The sequence below is a fragment of the Miscanthus floridulus genome, chromosome 1 (assembly GCF_019320115.1).
Source record: "Miscanthus floridulus cultivar M001 chromosome 1, ASM1932011v1, whole genome shotgun sequence".
Taxonomy (NCBI): domain Eukaryota; kingdom Viridiplantae; phylum Streptophyta; class Magnoliopsida; order Poales; family Poaceae; genus Miscanthus; species Miscanthus floridulus.
The window spans coordinates 76,693,877-76,714,169 of record NC_089580.1 but is presented as its reverse complement, the minus strand read 5'-3'; the positions used below and the strand labels follow the sequence as shown (position 1 = coordinate 76,714,169).

The 20,293-nt window shown below is 47.1% G+C and overlaps 1 long non-coding RNA gene across 2 annotated transcripts; it reads left to right on the top strand.

The window, feature by feature from the left end:
* The first annotated feature begins 3,051 nt into the window (after window positions 1–3,051).
* LOC136487510 (uncharacterized) lies at window positions 3,052–18,588 on the top strand. 2 transcript variants are annotated; one of them, XR_010767291.1, is made up of 5 exons: window positions 3,052–3,160; window positions 3,244–3,345; window positions 6,908–7,169; window positions 7,253–7,354; window positions 18,489–18,588. It is a non-coding gene; the product is annotated as an uncharacterized lncRNA (long non-coding RNA). The 2 variants fall into 2 exon arrangements; XR_010767286.1 differs by lacking the exon at window positions 18,489–18,588 and adding an exon at window positions 13,762–13,963.
* The last annotated feature ends 1,705 nt before the right edge of the window (window positions 18,589–20,293 follow it).

Genomic DNA, 20,293 nt, shown 5'->3' with positions numbered 1-20,293 from the left:
GAGCTTATTGGGACATGGGTCCGTCCATACAACAGCGACACTCTTTCAATAAATTAGTTTTTAAAGTTATTTTAAGTTAAACTTTTAAATTTAATTAAATTTATAGAAAAAAGTGTGATAATTTATAACACCAAATAAATATTTCTCGATATGTCATAAAATATATTTCACAATATACATATTTAATACTATGATTATTTAATTTTTCTATAAATTTAATTAAACGTAAAAGGATTTAATTTAACTTAAAACAACAGTACAAATTGACCTATTGAGAGGACAGGGGGAGTACTTATAATATCTTGGTGCACGTTGAATTGTCATAATCAAACTATCTTAAACTTAGTTAAATTTATAAGAAATAATACCAATATATAACTTCAAATAGGCACGCTATTAGAATATATGTCATGATGAGCATAATAATATCTATTTTTCGATTAATGTTGTATATATATATATTTAATTTTATTAAGATGTTTTAATCTACTAGTATAGTATAGTATTAGTATTAGTATTATTTTAAAGTTATATCTTTTGTAGAGCGGAGGGAGCGCGGGGTGTCTGTGAGGTTGACAGAGGCCGGGAGGTGAGCGACAAGCGATAAAAGAGATGCTCCGTATACCGTGAGTATACAGTTGTAAAGGATAATAAGATGGAACAACAATTTCAATCAGCACGTGTACTAGTAGTTTACTCCCTCAGTCTAAAAAACCAATTTTAGGTTTGGGATCAATCAGAGTTTTTTAATTTTAATAACTGGATGCTGTTGTACGACTTGCGTGGCGCAGGATGCCAACCAGCGTCATGTTCATTCGAGCTTATTTAGGCTGATAAATCATGGCTGAAAGTACTGTTTACTGATTTAATGTGAGAGAGAAATACTATTTGTTGACAAAAAAATACGACTTATAAGTCTAAACGAATGGGGCGAAGGCTGCGGCCACGTTCATGACGCAGACGGCAGACGTGCACGATGGATCTCATCTACGGCGAGATATGGGTCGGGTACTCGTACTCGGGTGGGTAGCCTTGCTGATGGGGGATGGGTCAAAATGGCAACGGGTACCCGAAACCCAAGTACCCGACGGGTTTTACCCGATAAGGAGGCAGGGTATAGAAGACATTTTGTACCCGCGTGTACGTTATTGGACGAATTCTTGTACCCATCGGGTATGCGGGTACGGGTGTGGGTGTATACTACCCATACCCGCATACCCACGGGCAAAAAAATCCGCATAAATAATATCCAACATCTGCAATTTTAGCCCATATAAGCATATAGCTCATATTCAGCCCATATAAGCATATGAGTATATATATTCCAGAACTCCCTCAAACCCTAATCCTCATCCTCACTCCACTCCACCAGCCGTCAGACGACCAGCGGCTGAATCGCGGCGTGCGGGCTTGCAGCGACCCCACGCGCGCCGTCCGCTCGCCGCCCCTCCGCGGCTCCACTTCCGTGGCTCTGCCCTCTACCGCTCCTCTCTCCTCTACCGTTCTCTCCCCCAATCCCCACCACGCCGTCTCCGGTCTCCACTGCCCAGTCCCCACCAGTGCCCCCAACGAGCACAGCGCCGTCGCCGTCGCCATCTCCGGTAGCCATGGTGGAGAACTCCGGAATAGGACAAGATGATAGCCGGTGATGCTCTTCCTCAACCCTAACCTCGAAATCCATTGTTGCAGTTGCAGTTGTTCTTCTTGATCCCGTTTGCCTTCTGCCCTTCTGAGTTCTGACCCCGCTGCCGTCCCCGAAGGGACGCCGTCCTACGATCGCCGGATCCGAAGGAGGCGACGAAGAACGGCGCATGTGCACCGCCTACCTCGACGCCTGCCCTGCTCGTCCTGCCACCTCCTGCACAAGCCACTGCACCGGTCGCTGCTGCTAAGCCGAAGCCAAAGGGCGTCCCTGTTGGTCCGGCGGCCAAGAAGGCTGCGGCCAAGAAGGCAGCGGGCAAGAAGGGTGGTCGGCCTCCCCTGTCTCCGACGAGCATAGCTGCAGCTGCTCAGAAAGTGCAAAATCAGCACCTCAAACGCAGCCTTGGGTAAGCAAAGATGACTTTCTCTGCTCATATATGTGCAAGATTGTGTATTGGTCTAGCAAAGATGATGACTTTCATTGTGTGAGAGGTCCACAGATGAACCAAAAACTAGTCTGTGTAGCATGTGATTTTCGTTTTGGGAAGTGAGGCCTTAACCTCACCGTGACATCTGGCGGTTGAAATTATCTTGTGCTAAGTTGTTTCTGGTGCCAGTGTTCTTCGTTCTTTTCTTCCTCCGTGCTAGTGTGTGTGCTACTTTTAAGCACACATTTAATTTATAGTTTGCTGGAATGAACCAATGAGGCATCTGATCTATTTCAACTAGCTTGACCTGGATATATTTCTGTTTTGCTGCTCTATTGTTGATTTGTTTTGCTGAAAGCTACAGTACCGTTTTGTTTTAAATTGGTAATAATTGTCCAATCGTTGACTAATTAGGCTTAAAACGTTCGTCTCGCAAAGTACAACCAAACTGTGCAATTAGTTTTTAATTTCGTCAACATTTAGTACTCCATACATGTACCGCAAGTTTGATGTGACGGGGAATCTTCTTTTTGCATAGTATCAAATTCAGGAAAACTAAACATGGCCCAAGTGTGTGCCTGTGCAGCTGCAGGTACGGCTCATAAACAGGGCCATGTTTAGATTGCAAAAAATTTCAACCCGATGAATAGTAGCACTTTCGTCTTATTTGGTAAATATTGTCCAATCGTGGACCAACTAAGCTCAAAAGATTCATCTCGTGATTTCGAACTAAACTGTGCAATTAGTTATTTTTTTTACCTACATTTAATGCTCCATGCAAGCGGCTAAAAATTGATGTGACAGAGAGAGTGAAAAAACTTAGAATTTGGAGGTGATCTAAACAAGGCCCAGGTAGCAATCGGAGTCCAGAGGCACGTTCGTTTGAACTTATCGACTACAGTATTTTTCTCCCACCTTCAGCTATCCGCCGGCTTTAATATCAGCTTGACGAAGGATCAACGCGTCACCTGCAGTGCAGTAAATAAAAAGTAAAAACATCCGATGCCAAATTCAGAGTGTACTCGTCCAGGAAAACCAAGGATCGAGAGGGCTATGCACAGATAACACAGCCTCGGAGAAGAGATTAGCAGGTACCAGCGCTACGTAAACTTAGGTTTTTCCATTACGAACCTTGTTCCCTTCGTCAACTCATCTTTGTTGTATCTGTGTTCAGTCACATATTTTTCTCAGCTACTAGCTTCCAAGTTGTTTAAGGCCGTGCATTGCTGCTTCATTCACAAGGGAGTATGTAGATCAACCCAGCTGCAGCCTGCAGGTAATTCCTCTCATGGTTTTTAGAGACAAACGTTCTTAAATTTTATTATGCGCGTGCATAGTTGATGGAGCCCCAATACATGCATTTCAGTTTGAACCACTGCTCCATGATTATGACCCACGGCATGAACACTGAAACAAATGAGTTAGGGCCTATTTGGAACGCACGAATGAAAAACACGGAAATAGGAAAAAATGCAGAAATAGGGTGAGTGTATAGTGCTAAAACAGAGGAAAGGTAAAACGCGGAAAATAACTAGAATTGGTGTTTGGAACGCAGAAATCCATAACACAGAAAAAACACAGGAAGTAATTGCTTCTTCTCTGTCTATGCCTCGGGCATACACGAAAACCAAAGCTCACGGTGGATGTTTTATTTCCTCTGTTTTGTGAAGGAGCGCTTTCCTTTCCTTTAGAACACAGGGACTCGTTCCTCCATTCCAAACGGCAATTCTCTAAACCTTTCCTCTGGATTCAATTCCTCTACTTTTTCTTTGGTTTTCCTTGGTTCCAAACCAGGCCTTAATTTGGCCCTCCGCGTTATCATCTCTCCCACATGCATCACCATTCATGTTTTCAAATGCGGTTTACCCAAAACTGTCGTTATGTAAACATTGGCAGGAAGTCAGATCTTGGCGCAAGGCTACACTACACACATTCTTAAAGTTTAAAGTACAATCTCCGTCCTGAAAATAGTACACTTCAAAGTTCAAATAATCTTCGTATTAATCAAATTCTTATAAAAAAAAATACTAATAAATATGGCTAGATTTGTCATGAAATGAGTAGTATTAGTTTTGCCAAGGAATATATTTTTAATGTATAATTATTTAGAATTATAGTTGTTGCAACTGGTTTTGTATAAACATAATCAAACTTAAAATAGTTTAACTTGGACTAGATATATAAGCGTGTCTTTTTATGATGGAGAGAGAGTAGTTTTTAACAGTTCTTTTGAACTTTTAGCAGCATCAACTAGTCTAATAATAATTAGAAAGTGGAGTCTTGAAACAATAAGAGATAGGGTTATGATATTACATTGAATAGCATGGCACTTATGTGCAGAAAAGCAAATTGCCAACGTGACCATAAGGCATCAGAACCAGAAAGAAGAAGATTGAGAAATATAAGCGCGCTTGAAGAAAAATGCAGAGTTTAATTTGAAGCCTTGAAGCTGATTTTGCTGCACAATGCGGCAATGCCATCTGATGAAATTCGCAATGCCGGCCTACCTGAAGGTTGATCTGTTGAAGAGGGAAATAAATTTTTACAAACAAACTTAAAAAAAAAACTACGAAACTTCATGGCCATTATGATCTTTCCTCATAAGGGATACGACGATTTCTTAAACCGAACATCCCTAAGGGCAGTCCCAAATGCAAAAACTACCTGCTTGTTTCTATACCACAAGACATTATACAAACCATTCATCCCAATGCAGTATTTTTTAGGGGCCTGGCAAAGTATCTATCCAATCAATCCCTGCCTTCTTCTCTCTCTTATCCGAATCCGCTGCGCGCAGGGTTCCTGTGGTCGACGAGCGAGCGGCTGCGAGACGAACTCCCAGCCAGCGGTCGCGCAATAAACTCCGTCACCATCGCCGGCGCCGCACGCCGCCGCCCCTTGCGCTAGCATGACGAAGCCGCCGCAGGCCAACTCGTCGCGCCCCCAGCGACCGTCGTCTCGAGGCTCGGTAACGCGCAGATCCGGCACCGAGACTACCGGATCCGGCCGTTGGGGAAGGGACCCCGCCTTAGGACGCCGCTACTACCATCCGGCGGCGCCCAGGCCGCCGCCGTGGCTGGGGAAGGGCAGACGCCAAAGCACCGCCAGATCCGGGCGCCTCCATCCCTAGGACCGCCAGATCTAGCCGCCGGGACAGGGAAGTCGCCACCGGCCACCACGACGACGCCCCGAACCGCTGCTGCACCCTGAGCTAGAGAAGAAGGCCCGCCGCCGCCTTCCTTGCGCACGCGCGAGCATCTGGCGGCGACGAGGGAGAGGGGGACCAGGGGAGGGAGCGCCGGCGCGGGGAGAAAGCTCCGTCCGTGTCGCCTGAGACCTGGACGATGCGGACGGGTGCGAGGAAGGATGTCCAATAAGTGTTTTAAGCGCATCGTGCACCAATCGCATCCTTCTGGGCCCAACAGTAGGCACCAACACCATCGCCCAGTGTCTAAACCCTCTACACCCATACAATAAGGCATATTTGCACAACCTGTGAGCTCTGTTCCGAAACAAAGTACTAAGGGTCTCTTTGTTTGCCTGGATGGTTTTACCTAGTCCGTATGAGGTCGGCCACGGTAGATAGAGGTTGGTCCAGGTGCAGTTTGCTTGGTTTTACCTAGTCCGTATGAGGTCGGCCACGGTAGATAGAGGTTGGTCCAGGTGCAGTTTGCTGTGTTTGGTTGTTTTTCCCAGCAGGGCCAGATTAGATAGGGATCTTGTTTGTTTGCCTGCACGACGGTACGTGGTCTCACCTCGGGGTAGGTTGTGGTAGAATTATATCTTTTGTAGAACGGAGGGAGCGCTGGGTGTTTGTGAGGTTGAGAGAGGCCGGCGAGGTGAGTGACACATTTTGCTGAAGTTCATGGATCCCGACGCAGACGACGGGCGCAGCCGCGCAGGAATGGCGCCTCGTCGTGCGCAATCCCGCTAGGGAATTCATCGGAGTAAGAGTCGAGGTAGGAAGAACAGCACGGGATTGGGAGTAGAAGAATAGCACGGGATTGGAAGCAGAGGAACATAGCAAGACGGGTAATAGCAGTTCTAGGAGGGTTCAGAGTCTGTTATTGCATAACCGAATCGGCTCCTTTACAACGCCCTTTTAGATGGCGCAAACCACACTGACTAGTTGGATCCACGCCAACACAATACCGCATAAACCCAGCGCTAATCAACCGCCTTAACGCTGCCCTGACAGAATCACCCCACAGTACTCTTTCAAAAAAAAAAAAAGAATCACCCCACAGTCAGCGACATCACCGCGGTCTTCTCTCCTGTTGTCGGATTTCCGTCAGTGCTACTCTTTGCCGCCTTTGCCTTGAGCCGAGCACGCCTGGAGGTCCTGACACCGTGTCGCCGTCCTACTGTGAAGCCGCGTCCCGGACGCGACCGTCTGCAATCCCGCCGTCCCGTTCTGTTCCGTGACCGTGATTAGAGCGCGCAGGTAAACAAATACTCCTACTCCGTAGCCTTTAATCACAACAAAAAGCCTGCATGCTGTCCTCCTGAGATGACTAGACGGAGCAGGCAAAAAAAAGGCCAGACAAGACTCCACCAGAAGCAAAGCAGCAAATAGTTGGAGTATGGGCGCGCTCACGTAAACGCACGAATCCAAGGCCTGGTTGAGATTACAGGTTTTTTCATTCTCTCTCCATCATATTAAATCTTTGACACATGCATGAAGTATTAAATATAGATAAAAAAATAACTAATTACATAGTTTGATTGTAAATTACGAGACGAATCCTTTTAAGCCTAGTTAGACCATAATTAGACAATAATTATCAAATACAAACGAAAATGCTACGGTGTCAAATACTAACCTCAGTCTAAATCAGGCCAAGGACCTTCTTGGGTGTTGGGTCCGGCCGTCCGTGAAGAATCCAAGGAGCAAGTGTGTGCCTGTGCAGCTGCAGCTACGGCTCATAAACAGGTCTAGCAATGGGAGTCTAGCTTGACGAAGGATCAACGCGTCACCTGCAGTGCAGTAAATAAAAAGTAAAAACATCCGATGCCAAATTCAGAGTGTACTCGTCCAGGAAAACCAAGGATCGAGAGGGCTATGCACAAATAACACAGCCTCGGAGAAGAGATTAGCAGGTACCAGCGCTACGTAAACTTAGGTTTTTCCATTACGAACCTTGTTCCCTTCATCAACTCATCTTTGCTGTATCTGTGTTCAGTCATATATTTTTCTCAGCTACTAGCTTCCAAGTAGTTTAAGGCCGTGCATTGCTGCTTCATTCACAAGGGAGTATGTAGATCAACCCAGCTGCAGCCTGCAGGTAATTTCTCTCATGGTTTTTAGAGACAAACGTTCTTAAATTTTATTATGCGCGTGCATAGTTGATGGAGCCCCAGTACATGCATTTCAGTTTGAACCACTGCTCCATGACCATGACCCACTGCATGAACACTGAAACAAATGAGTTAATTTGGCCCTCCTACGTTATCATCTCTCCCACATGCATCACCATTCATGTTTTCAAATGCGGTTTACCCAAAACTGTCGTTATGTAAACATTGGCAGGAAGTCAGATCTTGGCGCAAGGCTACACTACACACATTCTTAAAGTTTAAAGTACTATCTCCGTCCAGAAAATAGTACACTTCAAAGTTCAAATAATCTTCGTATTAATCAAATTCTTATAAAAAAATACTAATAAATATTGCAAGATTCGTCATGAAATGAGTAGTATTTGTTTCGCCCTGGAATATATTTTTCATGTATAATTATTTAGAATTATAGTTGTTGCTACTGGTTTTGTATAAACATAATCAAACTTAAAATAGTTTAACTTGGACTAGATATATAAGTGCATCTTTTTATGATGGAGAGAGAGTAGTTTTTAACAGTTCTTTTGAACTTTTAGCAGCATCAACTAGTCTAATAATAATTAGAAAGTGGAGTCTTGAAACAATAAGAGATAGGGTCATGATATTCCATTGAATAGCATGGCACTTATGTGCAGAAAAGCAAATTGCCAACGTGACCATAAGGCATCAGAACCAGAAAGAAGAAGATTGAGAAATATAAGCGTGCTTGAAGAAAAATGCAGAGTTTAATTTGAAGCCTTGAAGCTGATTTTGCTGCCCAATGCGGCAATGCCATCTGATGAAATTCGCAATGCCGGCCTGCCTGAAGCTTGATGAAATAAATTTTTACAAACAAACTTATTTTTAAAATAAAACTACGAAACTTCATGGCCATTATGATCTTTCCTCATAAGGGATACGATGATTTCTTAAACCGAACATCCCTAAGGGCAGTCCCAAATGCAGAAACTACATGCTTGTCTCTGTACCACAAGACATTATACAAACCATTCTTCCCAATGCAGTATTTTTTAGGGGCCTGGCAAAGTATGTATCCAATCAATCCCTGCCTTCTTCTCTCTCTTATCCGAATCCCCTGCGCGCAGGGTTCCCTGTGGTCGATGAGCGAGCGGACGCGAGACGAACTCCCAGCCAGCGGTCGCGCGACGAACTCCGTCACCATCGCCGGTGCCGCACGCCGTCGCCCCTTGCGCCAGCATGGCGTAGCCGCCGCAGGCCATCTCGCCGCGCCCCCAGCGACCGTCGTCCCGAGGCCCGATAACGCACGGATCCGGCCCCGAGACTACCGGATCCAGCCGTTGGGGAAGGGACCCCGCCCTAGGACGCCGCTACTACCATCTGGCGGCGCCCAGGCTGCCGTTGTGGCTGGGGAAGGGCAGACACCAAAGCACCGCCAAATCCAGCCGCCTCCATCCCTAGGACCACCAGATCTAGCCGCCGGGACAGGGAAGTCACCACCGGCCACCTCGGCGATGCCCCGAACCGCTGCTGCACCCTAAGCTGGAGAAGAAGGCCCTGCCGCCGCCTTCCTTCCGCACACGCGAGCATCTGGCGGCGACGAGGGAGAGGGGGACCGGGGGAGAGAGCGGCGGCGCGGGGAGAAAGCTCCGTCCATGTCGCCTGAGACCTGGACGACACGGACAGGTGCGAGGGAGGATGTCCAATAAGTGTTTTAAGCGCATCGTGCACCAATCGCATCCGTCTAGCCCCAACAGTAGGCACCAACACCATTGCCCAGTGTCTGAACCCTCTACACCCATACGATAAGGCATATTTGCACAACCTGTGTGCTCTGTTCCGAAACAAAGTACTAAGGGTCTGTTTGTTTGCCTAGATGGTTTTACCTAGTCCGTATGAGGTCGGCCACGGTAGGTAGTGGCCGGTCCAGCAGGTGTAGTTTGCTATGTCTGGTTGTTTTTCCCAGCAGAGCCAGATTAGATAGGGATCTTGTTTGTTTGCCTGCGCGACGGTATGTGGTCTCACCTCGGTGTAGGATGTGGTAGAATTACTGTCGACAGAATATCGTCGGTAGTTCTCCGAGAGGTATCCCACGAAGGTAGATTGATCGGCAGAGGAGCGCGAGATCAAGAACAAGAAGGCAACAGAGACACACGAGTTAGACAGGTTTAGGCCGTCAGTATGACGTAATACCCTACTCCTGTGGTCTGTTGGTTTGTATTATCTATCGTATGATATGCCGCCATTTTAGAGGGGGTCCCTGCTCGCCTTATATAGTCCAGGAGGCAAGGTTACAAGTCGGTTAGGTCTGAGAGATAACCGGAAAGTAATAACTGATTACAAGAATCTTGGGATCATAGATATCCTAACAGATCTCGTAGTATCTTCAGGATATCTTCCTGATGTCTTGCGGAAGGCGCCGAGCAGAGTCGTGCCTCGTAAGGCTTCTTCTTGTGGGCTGGGCCACCCCTAGGGGCTGGGCCACCCCTAGGGGCACAACCCATGTGGTCTACCGTGGGTATCCGGGGTCGTACACCCCACAGCTAGTCCCCGAGCGCCTTGTACCCGTTGTGCAACGCCGTCTTGAGCTTGTCTGAGCAGGTGCGAATAATGCCAAGCAGTCAAGCTCATGGTCCAACCCCCATGCTGAACTGTCGAGCTACGTGAACCGTCACCTAGCAGTGTGAACCGTTGTCGAGCAGCATAACCTATCGCCGAGCACCGTGAACCATTGCCGACCAGAGTGACCCAAGTATGGCTTGCCATAAGGGTGTAAGGAGCTCAAGTTTAGAAACAAAAATTTCTTCGCAATGGACCAAGTGTGCCCACATAGAGTCCGAACAAAGTTATAGGAATCAAACCTCCCCTGTAGGCATGTACTCTTCGAGAAAAAATCCTGCACATTCACCGCGAGGTGAAGTGTGCCCACTTAGTCCCCGAGCCTGATAGCAGATGATGTAATCATGTGGTGCTAGGGTCAGAAACTTGAAGAATAGTAGAAAACCAGCCGAGCAGGCAGCCAGTCCCCGGGCATGGCCTAAAAAGAAAACAAAACACATTCACCGCGAGGTGAAGTGTGCCCACTTAGTCCCCGAGCCTGACAGTAGGTGACATAGTCACGTGGTGCCAGGGTCAGAAACAGAAAACAATCAAAGACCAACAGAGCAGACCACCAGTCCCCAAGCTACAGGCGGAGTTATTGGAGAAATCGAATCTTGGAGAAAAAACCGAAGTAACGGCTGTTCAGTGTCAGTTACTTAGCCTCAATAAATGGCGGAAAAGTCGGCAAAATTTCAGCGAGAAGCAACTGAAGGCTCAGGATAAATGAGCGCCATGGGCTGCAGTTGCGTAGAAGCCTAAGTAACGGCCCATTTGCCGCATCGGAGAAATCAGAGCGGTGCAGATCGCGGGAACGGTTCCCAAAAAACCCTTGAATGCGGAACGGTGGGGAAAATCTTATATAATAGTGCCACCGCAAACCTTGTTCCCACCTTTGCCACTTCATCTTCCTCCTCATCTCTCGTGCCACCGCTTCCGCAACCACCTTTGCCTCCGCCGCCAAAACCTAACCAGATCTAAGAGATGGCGCCAAAGAGAGGAGCTGCAAAACCGATGAAGACGAGTCCCAAGAAGGCGGACGCCATGGCCCGATGCGACGAGGAGTGGGTGTAACACCCTTGGTGTTACATTGCACTATTTTGCTAAACATTTCATAAGCATCTGGGTTTTTGTGCATATGTGTATATCATGAATGAGAAAGCAATGTTCGGTCCTTGAAACATTTATATGAAACAGGAATCAATGTTACGTTTTGTGTCACTTAACCGAATTTTTGTCAAATGAAAATGCGATGGAACGTTGTTGCAAACGGCGATGACATATATGAGGTCAAGGACGTGGGTGGCTAGTTAGTACATCCCGTGGGTCGGAATTGGATTTTGATACCGAATTGTTCGATTTGACGTCGTTCGCTAAGTTTCGGAAGTGATCGACGAAGCCACTTTTCGCAAGCGGTGTGGAGCGATTGGCTTAGGAGGTAGCGCAATGTCTCGACTTCGATGGATAGCTTGATGTACCCTCTTGCGCATCGAGCAATTAGTTTGGCATTCGGAGCTTTGAGTACGAGTTTTCTGGATGCTTTAAAAAGCGTGCACGGCACTAGGCATTGCCCTAGGCGCGGTCACCACCACTGCTGGCTTGCTAGCGCCCACTGCCACGCGAGCCTCGCCCCTATTGCGTCCCGTTGCCGCACCTACGCGTGTGCGCACTCGCCGGCCATGCACTACGGGTCATGACCGCCTGCCATCGCGCTGGCCGTTGTCACTGTCGCTGCTCGTCTACCTCCGCTGCCGGCCACGGCCACCGCTGTTGTTCTGCTGCCGGCCAAGGCCTCCATTGCTGCTCATGCCGCCATGTTGCGATGCGAGCGGGCCCTGCGCTGCTGCCTTGGCCGCCTACTGCACTCGATGGCACGCGGGTCACCTCGCCGGCTGAGGCGCTGCGCCCAGGCCGCCGACCAAGCTCCGCCGAGCCTTGTCCTACCCCGCTTTGGCCGTAGGCGCACTAGGTCCCGCGTTCACGTCTCCAGCGGCCACGCATGGCACTGATCCGCTGACTTCCCTTAGCTACTCGCGCGAAGGACGTCCGCCTATTCCGCCATCGCCTCCGCGTCGCATCGCACTGCGGCATTTGTCTGGCGCTGCCCGCCGTGGTGGCGCCATACCACGCTCGTCGCCTTGCCGTAGTGGCCGTGCAGACAACTATCTGGGCCACGTCCTGCCTGTCCTGCTATTTCGTAGTAGTGGTGTTGGCTCATGCATTGACGCCGCAGACGGACCGAGCCAAGCCATGACAGGGCCCCCTCCCCTGTCCCGCTGTCTCCATGGCCGCCAAGTCGACTCTTTCAAATTCGCCATGGCAGCAATGTTTCATTGCTAATTGAGCATGTTTTCAACTCTGCTAGGTAGCCTGCAGTCGTACCGACCCCACATCGTCGCTTGTAGCTCCGCCCTGTGCGCCAATTTGGAATCGCCACTCGCCGGGTCCATAAGGCTGGACTGGCGCGCACCGTCGGCAAGGCAGCCACTCCGAGCACCTTGTAGCAATTCAGTGCACCCTCAGCTTAGATGTACCCTCCTGAACACCCGCGCACCGCAGCCATAGCTTTACTATAGACCAGCCACCACCGCCACGGTCGTGCCATCACCGGGCGCTGTCGTAGCGTCAGTGTGCACGTGGCCAGCTCTGCTCGTGCCATCTCTAGCCCTATCGTCGATGCAAAGGTAACCTTGGGTAGTCGCTGGAGCTCGCTAGCTTTGTTGTTTGCTCTATTTTCGTTGCCACTCACAGGAACGCGCCCGCCACCGCAGGAGGGGAGCCATCACTAGGGAGGGTGCTCAGGACTGCGCCTCTGCTCGCCGTATCACCCCCAGTCACCGCGCATTGTCTTCGAGGTACTCATCGGCCCCTTAGCTAGGCCTAGGAGGTTCGGGTGGCGCCGGCGTGGCCGCTCGGTGCCTGCGGCGTCACGCCAGTGCGCGTGCGGCTGCTAGGGGCTTCGCCGTGAGGAAGATTGAGAAAGGGGAGGATGCTGCTGAAAAATTGTAGACTGGTGAAATAGTGTCGTAGAGTTCACTATGAATAACGAGTCAATCAGGGGTGTCTGTGCATATTTGTCGTCACGCGCGGGCTTTCCCTCGTCGCAGGCCGTTGGCTCGGCTGCGCCGCGCCTCCGTGTGGACCGCACGGTGGCCTATGGGCGCATGCGGGCAGGAAGGCACGCTGGGCCGAGCCAGCGCGAGTGGGCCAAAGGAGTCAAATTCGGCTTTCATCATTTCCAGTAAATAAGAAGAGTTTATTTGTTTTAGTGATGAAGTGAACTTCAATAAATCATAGTAAATTGTGTAGTTGTCCAAAAATGGTGAAACCAAGTTTGTTAGGTTCATAAAAATGCCATCTATCTATTAGTGTAGTTAGTTCACAGTTAGTTATTATGATGATAGGCTCATAAAATCTAATTAGAAAGCTTAGCATTATACCGATCAATATTGTAGGAATTATTGTGGCAAATTGGCAATAGTTTTAGCTTTGGAAATTTTACAGTAGGTCCCCGAGGATGTTATGTGCCCGCTGTAAATTTTGTAGCATTAGAAGGTGTTGTTGAAATAAGTAGCTATTACTCTTGTTTATTGGTATATAACGTAAATCGACATTAAAAGTGAAAATACCGATAGTTGCTGGAATAACGATGACTGCCTTACTGGGTACTTGTCGTTGGTAGCAATAGGTAATTGAGCACTGTGGTCAATAGCACTAGCTTAGTAGTTAAATCGATGTACTTCTATTTTAAGAGCTACTGTTGTTATATTATTAAACATTACATCGTCATTTCATGTAGATCATGAATTGGTAGATTTCGTGCCCGTCGGCGAGCCTGAGTACGATGAGGTGATCGAGGAGTATGGAGATCTTCGTACAGGAGGACGCTCAGGAGCCTGTTGGTGCTGACTCTGCTGACCCAGCGCCTGCCCAAGGCAAGCCCCGGTGCATAACCCATATTTTTAAATGACCACTAAATATATATATGATATGCATTTATGTTACAGGCAGTTTATGGAAACTACATGCATAAATATATCTACTCATGAGTCCTACTAGTATAGGTCGAGTAGCTGCTATGCTCAGGATATCGGTAGCGTGAGTAACCTGCCGTTACTCGCAAATAGGTGATTAAATATGATCACTCATGACAAAATGTTGGAAAAGAAAACAGTGACTGGGCAGGGATATGGATTGCGTACTGGTGGGTGTGAGGGGTTGTGTCCTGCGACCAACAGGGCATAGCTCGGTTACACTTTTTCCTTGTCTGTGTCGATTAAGGACCGGTCGTTGCATATGACTCTAGACAAGTCACAGATTATTGTCCCAACTGCATACTTGGGTATTGTGGCAGAACCTCCTAAATTATAGGACCCACATGCACCTGTCACTGTCCAACGACCTCTGACGACTATGCATATGTTCCTAGTAACTTAAGAAGACTGTCGGGTGTCCTCGGAGAACCCCGAATCATCCACGATTTCTGAGCAGGATCCTATTACAGAGTTATTGCAGTATTACAACATTTATTCAAATATCTACATTAAAGTAACATAGCGGAAGTCTTACGATAACTTAGTTTATAAAACAGTAGTTTTAAACCTTACAAACTAAGTTTGATAATTATTACAAACCGTAGTAGTGGAGTGGTATTATAATATAATACAAACACACAAATAGATTGCCCTGCCCAAGGGCCACGCATTTACTTATCGTCATCGCATCGAACAACAGTCATGCAGCACGGCCCAAAATAGACCTGCTCATGAGGCTCACCTGCAACAAGGGTCAACGAACCCTGAGTACAAAAGTACTCAACAAGACTTAACTAAAATAGAAACTGATAGAACTCAGGAATGCAGGCTCAGGGATTCAAGGTATGGCTTTAGCAATAATCAAAGTTCTTTTGCGTAAAAGCTCTTTAACAAAATTCTTTATATCAACATTTAAAATTTCACAAGTACCATATATGAATCTGCCATGATCCGTAATGAGATCATGAACTTCATATCAAACTCTTTCTCAAACCAACTCAAGTTTCAGTTATTAAACTACGATGATGAATAGAGAGTTGAGTCTCCATAACCGAGGAGCAACGATGATTCGAACCAATTAAAACCCAGCTGGGGATTCCAGACCACACAACATATGCAGGTCCCCGACCTACATATACCAACCTGCCCTCGGATCCTCTAAAACAAGAACGGGTCCACGCCACCCGAGAATACAGTACTTCACCAATCCAGCCCATTGCCACATGGGTACATGCTATTCCCGCCATCTCTCCACTCCTAGTGCGCGAGTAGCCATTCTCGTAATAGAATAGCCAAGTTAAGGCTTACCGGAGTATGCGGTTAGTACTACAAAGTCTCAGCTCACGCAATTCAACAACGGACGGACCTTAATCGACACAGGTGGAAAGAACCCGCTCACAAGACCTCCATGTCTTGCGGCTCACATACACCGAGTTCGCCCGATCTAGATTTATTACTCCACATGCTCATATCTCATGATCACATAAGTAACCAAGTGTAGCCAAAAATCTAGTTTTATCTCGCAGGCGACAGGTAATCACCCGACTTTTATCGTTCTAAGCATGGCTAAGCATAAATTGACATTCTTGGATTTAAAACTGGTAAAAAGGTAGATATGAAAAAAAACAAGGTTGGTAATGCACCAATTAGGTTTTCACTTAACTCCTAATCACTTAATGCAGTATAGAAAAGTAAAAGCGAAATCAATTTGTAAAACACAAGGTAGGTTTAAATGCATCCGAGGCTTGCCTTCATTGACGGAAAAGTTCGGTTCCGGAGTCGTTCCACAATTATCAAATCCGACCTCAACAGGCGGATCAACCTCTTCCACAACTTGATTAACTACCATGTGCTCACCTTTGTTCACTACACGCAGTAACAATGCCATGTTTAACATGATGTGAGATATAAAACATGATGCTCGATGATGGATGCAAAAGTTAACAACTTGAATACAACTTTCCTTCGCGGTATAGTTACAAGTCAAACTAACTAAACCTATTTCGTAATACTCACATCAATTGCCAAAGATCATTACCCACTAATGACCCAAGGTCATCACTCAATCCAAAATTCAATCAAAACCTAAATCATTAAAGGTTACTATTTGCTTTTATGAATTAATTATTTAATTACAAATTATGAAATAAATCAACTTGTTCCAATTGACCTCAAAATTTTTGTAAAGGTTCATCATATGATAACTAAGTGTAAAAACAACTTTCATAATTTTTGGATAAATAACCAAGCCTAGAAAAATCATGGAAACTCATTTATTAATTAATTGAGCAATTTTTATCACATCCAAAAAGTACTGAAAATCAATATTTAATATTTTTCCTAAATAATATACATCACAGAGAAGTCACACAAAAATTTTCATAATTTTTGGAGCTCTAAATAAATCTACACAAAAATAACAAAAATAGACACTATTCATTCATTTCTGAAAAAGAGAAAATTCATTTTTCAACTATACAGTCGCTGACAGGGTGACCTCACATGTCATCCCTGACCTCCCGCCTTGACCACGACGGCGACGGCGCTGACCGATGATATCTCACCGATGGTGAGACCAACGGCGACGGCGAAGACATCAACACGTTCACCATGACTAGACGCAACGATTTGAGGCACAAGCAGGACCAACAATAGACCGGACCGAGCACGACGCTGGCCATGGCGGACATGGCGGCTCAGCGATGGTACGCCGGTGAAACGAAGCCGGTAACGATGAAACAAACATGTCGGGAAGAACCAGGAGCTCACCCCGAACACGCTGGAGTCGATGGCCAAACCGAAGGGTCAATAGAGAGGCGAGTCGACGTGCACAGCACCTACGGCGGAGCAACGACCGTCGATGGCGGCGTACCGGCGACTGCGGTGATCAAAATGATCAATTAACCGGTCATAAAGCATCATGGAATCAAGGCGAAGCTAGAGCTACGCTGAGCAAGAACAACGGCTCACCAGAGAGCTCTGTCCACGGTGACGCACTCTCGATGGAGATCCGACCGGCCGCGAGGAAGAAAAGCATGCACGGCGAAATCTGACGAAATCAAGCCACAAATGTTGGTTGGCTGGGTGCGTAAGGAACCAACGGAGCTGTGGCAAGCGTTGCCGAGGATGCAAAGGCACTACGGCGACGACACGGGCTCGTCGGAGTTGGGTAGTGGCGACGGGAAAAGCAGAGCAAGGAAACAGGGACGAACGGCGATGGCCAAGGCTAAATAGCATGGCTCAGAAGCGCAAGGAAGCCACGCAGGAGCCTTGTCCGTGCCAGCGCGACACCGAAAATGGCCACGGCCACGACTGGAAGCCTGAGGAAGGTCGCCGGCGGTGACACCTGCCCGCTGGCACTGTTCCACATAATTACAGAATTGCCATTCACCAAAATTAACAAATTACTCCAATTTTTATGTAGCAACTCAAAAATCTCCAAAAACAAAAGTTGTTCAAAATTCAAAGTTCTACAACTTTGCTTTTATAACCACCCCCTAATTCAGTCTACATTTTGAAATGCAAATTTGAATTCAAAAAGGGGACATTTAAAGAATTTCGCCTTTTCAAATTACTTCAAATTTTATACAACAACTTTAAAAACTCCAAAAACCAACTTTGTACAACTCAACAAGCTCTACACTTTTGCTTTAAGGCTCAGCCCCAAAATGTGCTTAGATTTTGAAACAGGTTTTCCAGGGCAAACTTAAATGCTGAATTTAGGGTTTTCGAAAATTCAAATCCAAACCAAACTTAGAACTCAATTCAAACCATACAAGGCAACACTCATAACATAAATGTAAACTTGTTTTAGTGAATGCATATCAAAGTTTTCAATATGACCAAATGCCTTGCAATGCATATGATGACATGTCCTGTTTTAGTATTTAAAACACCCGGGGTGTTACAGGTATGGGCACAGGGAAGGCTTGCTGCTCTCTTGTCGTGGATCCAGCTCTTTCCGGACCGACTGATGGGAAGAGGAGGTGGTGGAGGTCCTTGCGCCACACTGAGTCTAGGACTCAGGGGTGGGGGCTTGGAGTCCAAGTTTGGACAGGGACCTGGACACCTAGGATAGGAGAGTGGTGGGTTAGTCCTGCTTGTGCCTAGGGTACAAGCGAGGCGTGTGTTTTCGGGGCACCCAGCTAGGCACATTGATTCGCGAATCGCTGGGCAATCTGGTACGGCTTGTCTGCGGTTTAGCACCGTAGTAAGAACTGAAAGTGGCAAAAAGGAGAAGGAACAGAACTGATTGCTCAACCCTTGCTTGATAATAGAGTAGGTGCTTATATAGACTGACTAGATGAAAACTTAATACGGCTGATAATAATAATGCATCAATAAGGACTCACTATTAGTATTGCTTTTTGCTAAAGAAAACCAACAATCCATAAAGCCTATCATATCCTTTGGAGTCGGGAAAGGATTCCCACTAGCTGGGTAAGTCTTGCGAGTACATTGTGTACTCAGAGTTTATTTACCCCTGTTGCAGGTGATGCTTGAAGAGTACCTTGTGTGGAGGATCCTTCTGGTGGGCTCAGACGGAATCCTCGCCCCTATCGCTAGATGTTATTTTTAAAATTCTGTTGTTTATCATTCCGAACTCTGGTATTTGGTATTGTAATAATGTACTTGTTTTTAAGAATCTCTAATGTATGAAATGTACTTGTGTTGTAACTCGTTCTCATTATTGGATCCTTGGGAAAAATGTGGATCTTTTGGGTTCTCCCTCGGGGTGTGCCCGACGGACACCACTCGATGTAGCTTGCTTTTGGGGTGCTTAGTGTCTGGTGGAAGATGAGCACCTCCGTAAGTAGGCTATTTCAGGCGGTTCTGCCACAGTTGGTACCAAAGCCAATAATGGTCACAAGTTTCATCACTCTTTTCCAAAATTAAAAATTTGACCAACAAAAGTTTTTGCGAAAAGTAGGATGTGATTATATTATGTCAATAAGTATAAGCCCTAGCAATATGGTCTATCTAGGATAGCGGCACTGGTTTTATCTAATCAGTTTTCTGTAGGTATACTGACTTACGATGCATAAGAAATCGTTTAGAACACGGAAAGTGAGTGTACGATGTGCCAAAAAATTTTCGAATGCCGCTATATTCCGGCTTGAGTGAACGTATATGGTGAAGCATGCATCATGATAATAGCATCTTACTTGAACTAAAAATCCCCTTCACGTATAAGTGAGTAGTAAATTAGTAGGACTAACCAAATGAATGCTTTAACAATTGTGCTATTATCTCTCTAATCCCTTGATCCTGATCGGAAATGCATTCTAATGAATGGTCCCTATCTCTTATACATGAACTTAAGGTCTAGACGCAGGAGCACCAGTTCGGGGGCGGCCAACAAGGGCCAGGGTGATAGTGCTCGGGCCTTTGAGCGTGGCAACGGGGGAGGTCAGGAGGTTCCACCTCTAGTTCCTCATCCTTTCCCGCCGCCGCCACCGCCTCCGCCGATGACCCCTGCGGAGATCATGGCGGAGCTGTTGGCTACTCGTCGGGAGTCAGCCGCTGCTTGCCAGGAGATAGCTCGTGCCATGGAGATTATGGCACAGGCCGTCGTGGGCCTTGCCCACGGAGGTCCCAAGGGCAACGGTGGGAATAGGGGTGGTGCTCGCTGTCCTGAGGGATAGTCCTCTTATCAGGACTTCCTCAAGACTCACCCACCCACGTTCACACTGTCAGACGAGCCCTTGGAGGTGGAGCACTGGCTTCGCACTATGGAGCAGAAGTTTCAGCTGCTCGAAGTGACCGACGAGCAGAAGGTGTACTTTGTGGCCCAGTAGCTTTTGGGATCCGTAGGTGCATGGTGGGAAACTTTCTAGGCCACGGAGCTATCGGATCATCCGGCAACATGGCAGGAGTTCTCCACTGCCTTTCGAGAGGTCTTTATCCCTGCTGGTGTTATCAACTAGAAGGTGACCGAGTTCCTGGAGCTACGCCAGGGAAATAGGACAGTAATGGAGTATGTGACCCAGTTTAACCACTTGGCTTAGTATGCTGGCAGTCAGGTGGATACGAATGACAAGAAGAGGGATCAGTTCTTCTAGGGTCTCACCCCTCTCCTTCAGGAGAAACTGTATCTAGGGAACTATTAAACCTTTGGGGCTCTGATGAACGCCGCCATTGCTCTTGAGGGTTTTCAGGGGGCATCTCTGGCGGATTGGAAGAGGAAGCGGGTGGTAGCTGGATCCTCTAGCCACCCTCATACACAGAAGGTACAAGTTGTTAGGCGGGGGCCCTATCAACCATCCAGCGGGCCTTCATTCCGGTCACCCCAGCAGA